Source organism: Pogona vitticeps, chromosome 11 (genome assembly GCF_051106095.1).
Source record: "Pogona vitticeps strain Pit_001003342236 chromosome 11, PviZW2.1, whole genome shotgun sequence".
Classification (NCBI taxonomy): Eukaryota; Metazoa; Chordata; class Lepidosauria; order Squamata; family Agamidae; genus Pogona; species Pogona vitticeps.
In genome coordinates this window covers 22,778,025-22,790,781 of record NC_135793.1, presented here as the reverse complement: position 1 = coordinate 22,790,781, position 12,757 = coordinate 22,778,025, and the positions used below count along the sequence as shown (strand labels likewise).

Sequence of the window (12,757 nt, the reverse complement as noted above, 5' to 3'; positions counted from 1 at the left end):
CTGGCCCACTGAGTCCCTTTCTCTTGATTGTTCCAAATTACTGTTTTCCTTTCTGATTGCAAGAAGCAAGAGAAACACAGCACCCGGTTTCATCATTGCTTCCCCAACTTCTTCCATATGATCCATTCAAAATTTAAAAGGAGATGCTGTTGAAAGTCTCCCCCATTTTTTCTTTTTCTATTTTGTCCATAGCCTCCCCCCTCACCGAATGTCACACTAGCAGTAAAGGCATTGCTTTCTGAAAGGTCTGGTGTTTTAGTGATATCAAATGGTAATTGCACAAACCTAAATCAAACAATTCCGTAATGTGAAATTCACCTCCCCGTGTAGGTTAGTTCATATGCTGGACAGGGTGAGAGGCAGTCCGGGTTGTTAGCCAAGCTTACCCCCCCAAATATCATAGCAAATTAAGATTCTGAAAATGGTCCTGTAAGGGAGGAATTATTAAAATATTGTGGACTTTAAATGATATTAGAGAGGACATAAAGGAGGTTTTTGCTAAACAAAGGACAGAGGCCACCCCACAGAAGAAGGGCTTCAAGTAAATTACTACCTTTTCAGGGATCTGAGGCTTTTGATGAGGAGAGAAATTAGCTCGGAAAAAAATACACAATGGAAGTCCTGGCCTGCCACAGGAGGTGAAGTAGGTGGCTGCAGCCTTTAACAACACCTCATTCTGTAAACGAAGGAAGCGGTCTTTCTTTGCAGTTACAGGGGTTCGTTTAATAAAAGGACAGTGGCAGTGAATCTCAGCTTGGTGCACCCCTAAATATGCATGTGGGTGCTTACACATACGCACATCCACACCATCAGAGGCGTCCATTCTGCTGGGATTTGCGACATGTCTTGTTTTTCTTATTCTTTCTCTTCCATCCTGATTTTTCCCCTGATTTCCCTACATCAAATGTATTTCTGCTAGAAATCTCACAAACAGCTTGATGCTTGGTGGGTCTACCTGCAGTTGGAGCTACAGGGATCCGTTTAAAAGCTGACAAATCAGAAGCTTTTCCCAAGAGTTTTAGACAGATATCTATCTATCTATCTATCTATCTATCTATCTATCTATCTATCTATCTATCTATCTATCTATCTATCTATCTATCTATCTATCTATCTATCTATCTATCTATCTATCTATCTATCTATCTATCTATCTATCTATCTGTCTGTCTGTCTGTCTGTCTGTCTGTCTGTCTGTCTGTCTGTCTATCTATCTATCTATAACTCTTGGGAAAAGCTTCTGATTTGTCAGTTTAATTTTAAAGAGGCATTCAGGTACTCAGTCATGTGTGTTAAAAGCCTACCTATCCAAACACACATATATATATTGCCAAACATGTATTGCCAAACATATATCCAAACACACACACACACACACACACACACACACACACACACACACACACACACACACACACACACACACACACACACACACACACAGAGAGAGAGAGAGAGAGAGAGAGAGAGAGAGAGAGAGAGAGAGAGACTATATACAGCAATATGACTCTGTGTGTGTGTTTATGGACTATGATTGTGGGTTATATAATAATCTTAGAATTATTATTTTATTATTATTTTATATTTTAATATTTATTATTATTAATAATAATCTTTTTCACCTGCAGCAGGAGCAGGTCTTTGGCAAATCTAACGGGTCTTAATTGTCCATTGGAGACTGAACTACCCCAGAGTTCTCTAAAACATGAGGGGGGAAATAGCTCATAACAATTTTGTAATGATTTTGGAGAAAAATGCTCATCCCATGCTTTATGCATTCAAAACATGTGGAGATTTGAACCCAGGTCTCCTGAGCTCTAGCTGAGCAGCACTCCAACGGCTTCACCTCACTGGCTCACAGCGCTTTAATTCCTTCCTGGATGGATATACATGCCATCCTCCAGTGTATCCCTGCTCCTGTCTCTCCCCCTTTTCTCTTTGTGGGGAGATTTAACTTTGGCACAGAGAATCACCCTATTTAGGAAAAGTCTCACTGCCTCCTTCTGTTCCTGCTTCCCTATTTTTTTTATTTTTCCATGCAGGGAAGCTGTGTTCATATATTAAAGGCAAAACCAGATGACTAAACAGCGATGTTCCACACCAGCACTGAAAATTGGGGTTGCATTCCATGAAAGGTTGGGACAAACTACACCTGGTAAGTCTTCTAATGTGTCCTTGAGATTCCTTGTTTTTGTTATGTTAAGTTTTATGACCTTAAGACTTTTTTTGAAGGGGAAGATTATTAATCACCTTCTTTGTAATTTCAGAAAGGACCCCTTGTGCGACCATGATTATACATAGCTTGGGTCCTTATCTCCCCATATGAGCCTTCTGGCCATTTAAGATCCTCTGAGGAGACCCTCCTCTTGGGCTCCATGGATGGGGACACAAGACAGGGCCTTCTCTGTGGTAGCTTCTGCCAGGTCTCCTTCAGGATTTCAGGCCAGCCCCCCCTCTTTTTCCCTTCCGCCAACAACTGAAGGCCCACCTTTTCAGGTAGGCTTTTAACGTTCATGACCGAGTCCCCGAACGCCTCTTTAAAATTAAGATCGTTTCTCATGTTTACGTGCTTTTAATTGCTTGATCGTATTTGAACTAACTTATAGTTTGATTGTGTGTGGGGTTTTTTTTATGTTTAACTTATTCTGTTTTTTTAATTCTAATCTTTTTAATACTGTGAGCGGCCCTGCGTCTCCTTATCGGGAGAAAGGCAGCCTATAAAACAAACAAACAAACAAGAATAATAAATACACGATTCTATAACAGTGCGACGATGAATCATTTTTGTTAAGCTGCAAATGCCGTGCGCCAGCTCTCGCCGCTGGTGCTGCGTGGCACATTGCAATGGGACTGAAGCCTCTGAACAAGGATATCCAGGTTTTCTTAAAATGCTGGGGGAAAGTGTGGTCCTGGATCATGGAATCTCCCCCTCTGCTCAGGAGTAACACCCCCCCCCAGGATCCCTGCACCCCATTAACATAGGGGCCAGTAAATCTGACCTCTTCTGAGCCTTTGGAACAGCCCCAGGCAAATCCATTTCCAGCTACCTGGAGCTTTCCTGTTCTGAAAAGTCAAAACAATACCAGTTCATGAGGATAAAGAGCTGTTTCCTTCGCCCATTTTCTACCTGCTCTGAATCATCCACCTGAGCCATCCTTCTGAAATATCCTAGATACATTTGCCTTGGGGGAGTGGCTTTTAGATTATCCCCCTTAAGATCTCCTGGACCACAGGTGCATGCAAAAGGTATTTTCCAATCTCTTTCTCGGATCTCACCTAGGTTTCTGGACCAGGGTCAAGGATTTCATGAACCCAAGCAGGCCTGCTCCAAGGAAAGGTACAAACTGTTTTTACACTGTTTGCAAAAAGTTGTTCAAGTCACAGCAAGGAAAATGACCCCCCTCCTTCCTTTGAACTACACTGCTGAAGTTAAGGCTGTGTAGAGAATAAGAGACAGATTTTTTTTTGTACTGAAAGAACACAAGATCGGTTCAGTTCTGATATTCAGAACAAATTCCTACATTATATAAGGGCATATTCTTTCTTCACACGGAGATGTGATTCTTCTTATTTTCTTGTTTGCTGTCACATAGGCATCATCACAGCTATCTGTATTTGGAGTACAGTAGCTAAGCAATCATGCTAATATGTCACAAAGCCACTTTGCTGTCTTTCTCCCTGGTACCCTAAATGTTGTGGACCTTTTTAGCCCCATGTAGGCTTTTATACTTGTTAGCTTTATAATTTTTTTTAAAAAAAATGCCATGAGAGTTTTCATAGACTAGAAACTCAGGATGCACGAAAGCTACTTCTCAGTTCGCAAACATGTTTACACAGGAGAATGTGAAGAAAACCAGCAGCAACAATACATAAAAATGGAGTTAAATGGAAATGGAATAAAAAATGTATGGTCTGTGACAATTTTATTACAATTTAACTGTTCTATCTGTCTGTCTGTTTTCTATACTGATGGTCACACAGGGTGGTTTACAACCGGGACAGTAGCATAAAATGACACAAGCATAATAAAAAAATGAAGTTAAAATTAAATTAACATCGCATTTAAAAACAGGGGGCAGTTAAAAATGATAGTACAGTGTGCAAAGGTTGCACTAGAGGAGGCCTATTGAATCAATGAAGATTTGGTGAGTCAACTCCCCTGCACTTTCCATGGATTCAAATGCGTCTTTCTCCCAATGGCAACTTCACTGAGCTAAAATGAGTTGCCACTAGAGTAGGCCCATTGGAACCAATGGAGCTTACCAAGGAGTGAAGTCAACAAATCCCCATTGATTCAGTGGGCTTAGTCTGGTGTGTGATCGATGATGCTGAGCCAGAAGGTTTCAACCAGTGGGAATTAAAGAGCGTCAGTAGCCAATCACCTTTGCTTGCTGTCAAAATATCACAGAGAATGTTTCTGATGGTCAGTTGGCCACCTGCCCAGTTGGCATTCCGCGCGGAAGCGCTAGGCCTGAGTTTGCAGCCCAAACATGGAGGGAGGCCCCGTGGATTTCAATGGGATACCCTCCCCGTTAAGCGGGTGACAGATTTCAGCCTTAAGTTCACAGACTTACCCCAAAGACCCAGAGATCTGGCAATAGGTTGCTGGGGTACATCTGTATAATATTTCCTTTTGCAAAAAAACTGATTTTGCAAACAAGAACAAGCCATTAAAAAAAAACTCCAAGAAATGGATATTCTGCACTTCGAGTGAATTAAAGGATTTGTAAGCAAGCAACGATGCACTTAAGGCTGAAGGGAGAGTTTATTAAGAAAAGTTCTACTGAATTCAGTGGGTCTTGCATCTGAAGAGGTGATTAAATATATACTTTGGGCTTCAATGAATTGTCTGCATTGTTCACTATCAAGAAAGGTGGCCTCCTAAAGCTTTAGAAGCATACAGGCTTGTGAACCATCTCCTGCCGGATTAGAGATGGACGTGCACACAGATCCTAGAAGAAGGCATACTGTAGCAATGCTGACTGGAAATATTAGGGGTATAACCTCCCACCTCTACAGAAGGTATTTTGGAAAGGTATATATCTCTCAGTCTACAATTTGTTCCAGCAAAGCCGGTCAGAGCTTGGCAATACCTTAAAAACTAGGAGGTCATATCTGGAATAGATCCTTTAATGCTGGAGCTCCTTTTGATGCATGCAAGCCAGTCTTGTTTTACAAAAGGCACTTGTTGCCAGCAAATAAATAAATGGGGTGCACTCCCCTGAAACCCTGCCTCAAACTGCAGCCTTAAACATGCTCCTGTGGGTGTTTGATCTTTCTCAGCTATATCTAGGAATCCATCCAAGGAATGCAGAGCCATCAGCATCCTTTCCTCCCCTCCCCACCTGTTTCGAGATGCCCAGGGCTTTTGCATAAAACTTGCTAATGCCCCTGACAAATTTCCATGGGTGGAGGCATCTACAGTTTGAGCAAGGGTGTGAATGGCTAAATGAGCCATTAGCCATTTGTTTTTGTATGGGCACATTAAGCCCGCATTTGCATCCACCCATCAGTCAGCTGTGAGAATCCTGACTTGTCTTCTCTCCCTCTGGGAAGCCCCCTGGCTAAAAGGCTTCTGAATGGATCTGTTCCACAGTTGGGTTTTTCAGGACCTGCTGGAAGAGAGTAGAAATTTAGGTGCACCTGTTATTTTCTGTTGTGCATTTTCATCTCTCAGAGATTTCCACACTGCCCTGCCAAGTTCTTTTTTTAACAACAGAGGGGAATGAGTTCCAGTTTTTCTCTCTGTCCTGGTCACCTTCTAGATCCCTCTCTGTCTAAAAAATTTTTTGAAGCTGAGACTGTCTTACTTTGAGTACAACATGAGAAGGTGGGATTCTCTGGAAAAGACACACCACTGGGATAGGTAGATACAAGAGCCCAACAGAGCAGTTGAAAACAGGACATCTTGGAGATAATTCATCCATAGGGTCTCCGGAAATTGAAGGCAACTTGACAGCTCCTAACAACATCAAAAAGTGCTATGACTGCCTCTTGTGGAATCCCCGGACTTCATAGTCCAGTGGGGGACTCAGATCTCTTTGCTGTACAGTGGTGCCTCGCTAGACGATGATAATCTATTCCACTGAAATCGGTTTAGCGAAATCATTGTCTAGTGAAAAGCATTTCCCCATTGGAATGCATTGAAACCTGTTCAATGCGTTCCATTGGGGAAGAATCATCATTGTCTAGCGAAGATTGGCCATAGGAAAGCCACTTTGCAAACCACCGATCAGCTGCTTAAATTGCTGTCTTGCCAAGCTTAGGTCCCAAAAACACCTGTTTGCGAGTGCGGAGGGAGCTGTCAAAATTGTTGTCTAGCGAAAATCAGTTTGCGAACCAGGGACCAAACATTGTCCAGCGAAATTCCCCCATAGGAATCACTGTTTTGCGAATCGCTATAGTGATCGCAACAAGCCAGTGTCTAGTGAAAAAACTGTCATGCGGGGTAACTGTCTAGCGAGGCACCACTGTAGTTCACAGAGGAGCATGAATGCTCTCTAGCAGATAAGTCTGCATGTCTCGCCAAACTACCAGTCCCAGGATTCCATAGGAGAGAGACATGAAAAGTTAAACCGTATACTCCTGCCATAACAGTGCAGTGTAGCATTACACTCCACATCTTTGTTTTTCCCCTGCTGGGGGGGGGGAATGTGGGAGCATGTTGTTTCTTTTTTCAGGAAAGCCATTCCAGCTCAGCCGAAACCCTGTCCCAGCCAGCTTCCTCGGTCGTCTCTCTCTCTCTCTCTCTCTCTCTCTCTCTCCATCCTGCCTCTCGACCAGAGGCGCTGAGGTTGCCTGCCATAAATTGACATGTCCTGACAAGACAGCCTGTTTGCTTTTATTGTTCCCCAACCGAGCCACCGAGGGTCTGCCTGGGCCACTTGTCCTTTAATGTTTGATTAACCACTGTGAGAATTGTCACTATTGATAAAACCTCTTGCCACTACATGAAGTTCGCTAATCCCTCACATTCCTGCTCTGTCTTCATTGCCAAGCCACCCCTTCTGCTACCAACAGCCTGTTTTTGCAACCTGTATCAGAAACGGGACGTGAATAAAATCTCTCTCGCTCATACACATACTAGTGTTTAGCACTTCCTCTAAATTCTATCTATTACAGCTGACACTTGGTTAAGAAAGCTGAGTCAACCGATCCGGTGATTCTTAGAGGATAAATTGATTTAAATCATCCTCCTGTGCTGAGTGACCAGGGGACACAGTCTGATGTAAACCTCAGGGCTGTTGACAAGTCTTTGAGCCTGAGTTCCGAATTCGAATTTGAGTCTTTGGTACCAACCTCTGAGTCAAAACCCTATGTCGGAGTCTCTATTAACAAGGGTTTGTCCAGCATCATTGAGGGGGACAAAAAACAAGAACAAGTCAAGTCATTGGTGTGACTTAAGTCCGACTTGACAGCGAGTCTTGTGATTTGAGACCCCCAGTAAACACGGGGGCTCACCTGTAAGTGAATACAGGGTCTAAGATGGAGGACTTTGTACACTTTCAAAAACAATGCCCTCTGTATGCAGACTTGGAGGAGCAATATCTTAATCCCTTATCAACCAGGATCAAGAAGTACTCTGTTTACTGTATGTAGAGTTTTAGTTCTGCTCGGTGGCACACACCACTGCATATCTTCTAGGATTGTTGTTTGTTATTGTTTAGTCGTGAAGTTGTGTTTGACTCTTCGTGACCCCATAGACCAGAGCACGCCAGGCCCTCCTCTCTTCCACTGCCTCCCAAAGTTGGGTCAAATTCATGCTGGTCGCTTCGATGACCCTGTCCAGCCATCTCGTCCTCTGTCGTCCCCTTCTCCTCTTGCCCTCACTCTTTCCCAACATCAGGGTCTTTTCCAGGGAGTCTTCTCTTCTCATCAGATGGCCAAAGTATGGAAGCCTCAGCTTCAGGATCTGTCCTTCTAGGACTGTTAGGTTTGTTAAATGATCCATGGAAGGATGAAACTCATTGCCTGCTTCACCACCTCTCCAAGTCAACCTCACAACTTTGAGACCTGTTTGGGGCAGGTGTTGTACCCTTTTCATGTCAGGTGGAGCCGGTCTATGGCAGCAACGGCACCACCATCCTGGGGTGACAAACCGAGGATGGGGAGGCACAGGGATGAAAGGAAATGCCAGTCAAGAAGCACCACCGAGGGTGCTCAAGCCTTGACTTCCTTTAGGCAGTCAGTCCATCATGTATTGGGTCTTCCTCTTCTCCTGCCCCCTTCTACCTTTCCCACCGAGGGTGAATGCTTGAAAAGGCCCATTGACCACAGAATGATAGCCCTGGGTCTATTCCCGTCTTCAGCCCTCTTAAAAATAAAAATAAAACACAAATGGGTATTTGGACATCGACATTTGAGGCACGACACAGTTTTGTTTTTTCCTTTTTTTTCCCTGGGGAGAGAAAAGCCTCTCCTACCCCCCCCCTTTTTTTCCAGGGAGAAAAAAATGCTCCCACTAGAGTAAATATGGCATATATATAATTGGACTTAAAATATATATCAAATACGATGCTCAGCTTCATTTTAATGAAATCGGCAGCCGGCCCTTTGTCTGCGGTGCTAATAAGAAAAGTATGATAGTCTTGAAGATAATTGCCGTGAAGCATGCTTCCCATTTTTCTCAATTTTTGCTCATTTTTCTTTGATAGGATTATAGATGCCTTGGACATAAGTACGGCCGCTGCCTCGCATAGACTTGATTAGTTCCAGGAGCAGCGTTTACTTCTCTCCCAGGGAAGAACAGGGTATGCAGAAGCAAAGAGAATACAAAAACCTTGGAACAATAATCGGTGCAGCCTGGAATATTTTGTCCCTGGTCGCCTTCCAGAGAAGCAAGAGTGGAATATAATCATCTCCAGCATCCCTCTCTCAAGGCAAAGTTGACAGACAGATGATGATGATGATCTACCTTTCTCAGGACACTTACTTCTGCTGTGTCAACCTGCTCTTTCGCCCTGCTTAGTAGGATGATTACCAATGGCCTGAATAGATCGCAGATCACACCACCCGAATCCTGAATTGATTCACTGTGGTTTATATGCGTTCTGGATTAAAGCAGGAACTTCAATGTTTTCCTTTTCCTTTTCTCCCAAAAAAAGAGAGATTAAAAGCATCTGAACCCCCCGGAGAATCATTTGTCAGGTTTACTCTGATCTTTAGGGTCTATCCTGTCTCCATATTTCAAGCTCATCGTCACTGAAATGTAATGGCTAGATTCAGTTCAGGAGTGAAATGAATTCACAAATCAGCTTGTATCCAGAGCATAAACGGAATTGGACAGGGCACAAATCACAAACAATCAGCTGACTGTTTGTTTTTAATTTTTAATGAAGTCTTCCTGAACTGTTTTAATTCAGGTGGGTGTTACGGTTAGTTCAGTTCAGGGGAAGGCAATGTTGATATCAGTATATATCGGTATTGGATAGGGTCATTCCAAACTCTCATTTTGCATTCAGCTTAATATTATCTTTATCCTAAACATCTCTGCAATGGTAGTATCTAGATGGGATGACTTATGTTTCCGATCAACCCCTACGCACCTGTCCCACTGGCTTAGGTGTGATGGACTTTGTAGTCCAACACATTTTTGGGGGCATCAGATGGGCAAGAGAGCTTACAGTGGTTCCAAACACACACACACACACACACACATACAATGATGTGGATTTTATAAAAAGATGAGACAGTTGGCAACATTGTGGTTCTCTGAACATCTCTGCAGAAGGATAGTGTACACCAAAAACTCTGTGGATGGATGGATAAAAAAACTAGAATTGGAATTCTGTTGTTGTTTAGTCATTAAGTCATGTCCGACTCTTCATGACCCCATGGACCAGAGCACGCCAGGCCCTCCTGTCTTCCACTGCCCCCCAGAGTTGGGTCAAATTCATGTTGGTCCCTTCAATGACCCTGTCCAACCATCTCGTCCTCTGTCATCCCCCTTCTCCTCTTGCCTTCACACTTTCCTAACATCAAGGTCTTTTCCAAGGAGTCTTCTCTTCTCATGAGATGGCCAAAGTATTGGAGCCTCAGCTTCAGGATCTGTCCTTCCAGGGAGCACTCAGGGTTGAGTCCAACACATTTTTTGGGGAATTCTAGTTCACTTATATTTAGATAATTTGGTGTTTTTGATGCAATCCCCCAGTATGAGTTGTGCACCATTACATTGCTTCCAATTCACGGAGACTCTAATAGTATTTCGAGGAGATTAGAGCTGCTCAAGGAGTAGCTTACCATTGCTATCTCTTGGTGAGGTTGCCTTGGTTGAGTAGGTAGTTGAACCTGGGTCTCCTGGGTCTCAGATCCATTCTCTCCCCGCTACTCCATGCTGGCTCTCAATATGTAAATCCTGGCTCCTGGAAACTGTTGGTTATCAACATTGCCTCTCCTCAACTGAACTAACCATGATATTAAACACCCACCTGAATTAAAACAGTTCAGGAAGATGTTATTAAAAATTAAATAGCACAGAAACATATTTCTCTGTAAGCCTGTAAGCCTCCCGGAACAGAAAGCTCTTTTGCTTGGTGGTTGAATGACAACCGGGTGAGGCCTCCTCTAACCTTCCTTGGGAGGAAGTTCCATCCTGAAGGCTGTTTTGTGTCAGCTATCCAAGGAGCTTCACCATGTCCGACCGAAGGAGACAGCCTCTGTCAGGTACGGAATGAGCTTGTATGGCGCTTTTTGTACACAGAGAAAGAGACGTTCAAGGAGGTCAGCAATGGTCCCCTGCTGTCAGCTTCGATTATCAGCGTTTCAAACACTTGCCCAAACCAGGACGTCTCCTTGGGATGTTCAGTGTCATTCTGTCTCATTAAACCATTGCTCAGCAGGCTAAGTAGCAGCTGCTGTGACATGAACCTCTGTGTAATCTCTTTAATCTTGTCCCATTGGAAAAGTTCCCACCGAATGGGATTTTGAGCAGCCACCACTTCCCCCCTTTCACATTTCCGATAGCTGAAAGGTATTATCTTTGACCCAGTTCAGGCTGGTGGAAAGCCAACATTGGCTTCTGATAATTCTCCAGGCTCCATTCAAAGTGTGGGTTTGAGCCTCTAGTGTAGTGGTTCCCAAGCTTGGGTCTTCAGAGGTTCGTGAACTATAACTCCCGGAAGTGTTCACCACTAGCTGTGCTGGCTGGGATTTTTGGGAGTTGTTGTCCAAGAACATCTGGGAACCCAAGGTTGGGAACCATTGATGGTGAGACTCTAAATGACCACAGAACTACAGATCATGAAGAAAACCGGTCTGGGGGCAAGAACAACAAGTAAGCACCCATGAACGATGGCTTGTCCATGAATACTCATCTACCTTGCAAGGCACTGTTACAAGAGAGTGGGAGATATGTTCTAGGACAGGAGTTGGCCAGAAACCAGGCTGGGTTTCTTGGAAAGAAGTGTGGTGGTAGATGTTTGTCATGATTGTCTCCATAGTTAATACACCCCACAGGGACAACAAGAGAAAGCTCGCGTTTATAAGGCTCCCTCTACGAACTGCATACCTCTGGCTAGATAGCTCACTGAGTTGGGTTCATGGCTGCAGAGCCATGAGTCAAGAGGGCTTCCCAGGAAAAGAGCCAACCTGTGTAGCCTTGGGACAGCTTCAATATCTCAGGGAACACAGAAGAAGGCAATGATTAACCTCTTCTGTGTTTTCTGTACCTACAAAACCCTGGAGAAGGTCACCATAAGTCAGAATTGTTATGGCATGTTGTTATTGTTGTTGTTTATTGTTGTTGTTACTGAATAATCTCAAGCAATTTGCACAGTATGGCAATGGAATAAATCACCTTGAGAAGTGATGAGTGCTCGAACACTGGAGTCATTCAAGAGAAATCTTGACCACCTCCTGTCCGATCTGCTTTGATTTGGGTTCCTGCCTTGAGCAGGGGGTTGGACTCCATGGCCTTAGAGGCCCCTTCCAACTCCATGATTCTTTGATTCCATGGAAAACCAGATGCAACTGAATGAGTTGCTAATGACAAAAGCAACATCGTATCAATAGCAACAGAGCTGTAACAGCAATAAACTTGCCTTTCAGAAACAATTCAATACAAGCCACAGTTAAGAGACAGCAGATTGTCTGTGACAACAGGTAAGCATTTAGCTGATGGCAGAAACACTCCAAAACAGGACCTTGCTTATTGTCAGGGAAGGGAATAGAGATGCTACTAGGTCTAAGGAGGCCACCTGAAGTTTCAGAGAAGTCCCATGCACCTTAAGGTCTACAGACAAGGAGACATTTCTCAGGTGATGGAAGAGGAAAATGTTTACTTTTTGTTACCCTGTGCCTGGGGTCCCATCTTTCTGAATTCCCAGCTGAGATAAAAACTTACTGCCTTAGCATGAATCTCTTTCTCCCTATGTTGAGTAGACCATATTTGATTAGAAGGGAGGACAGGAAATCAACATTGTGTATCATGAGTACATGTGTGCATGTATACATTACAGGCATACACATATTTTTGTAGCTGTTATGCAACAGTATGACTCTGAGACATCACAAGGAGCCACTTAGAAACTGTTGACCTGAGAACGCTGATGATGAGAGCATTCCACATGGTGGGTGCCACATCAGTGGTTTCATTGATGTTATGAGATGTATCAGAGGTTCAGAAGCAAAGATCCCTCCCCTCATGGACCTCATCTCCTCCCTTTTTTGCAGTCACTAGGATTGTAACTTCTTCTGATCCTTCTTTCCTAAATTTCCTAGGTCTTGTCCCTCTCTCTTTCCCTCAATCAATCTTCCCCCA

The 12,757-nt window shown here is 43.7% G+C and overlaps 1 long non-coding RNA gene across 1 annotated transcript; it reads left to right on the top strand.

Moving 5' to 3' along the window:
- The first annotated feature begins 3,223 nt into the window (after window positions 1-3,223).
- On the top strand, window positions 3,224-9,129 carry LOC140702296 (uncharacterized). The gene is made up of 2 exons (XR_012081414.2): window positions 3,224-3,337; window positions 8,655-9,129. It is a non-coding gene; the product is annotated as an uncharacterized LOC140702296 (long non-coding RNA).
- Window positions 9,130-12,757: the final 3,628 nt, after the last annotated feature.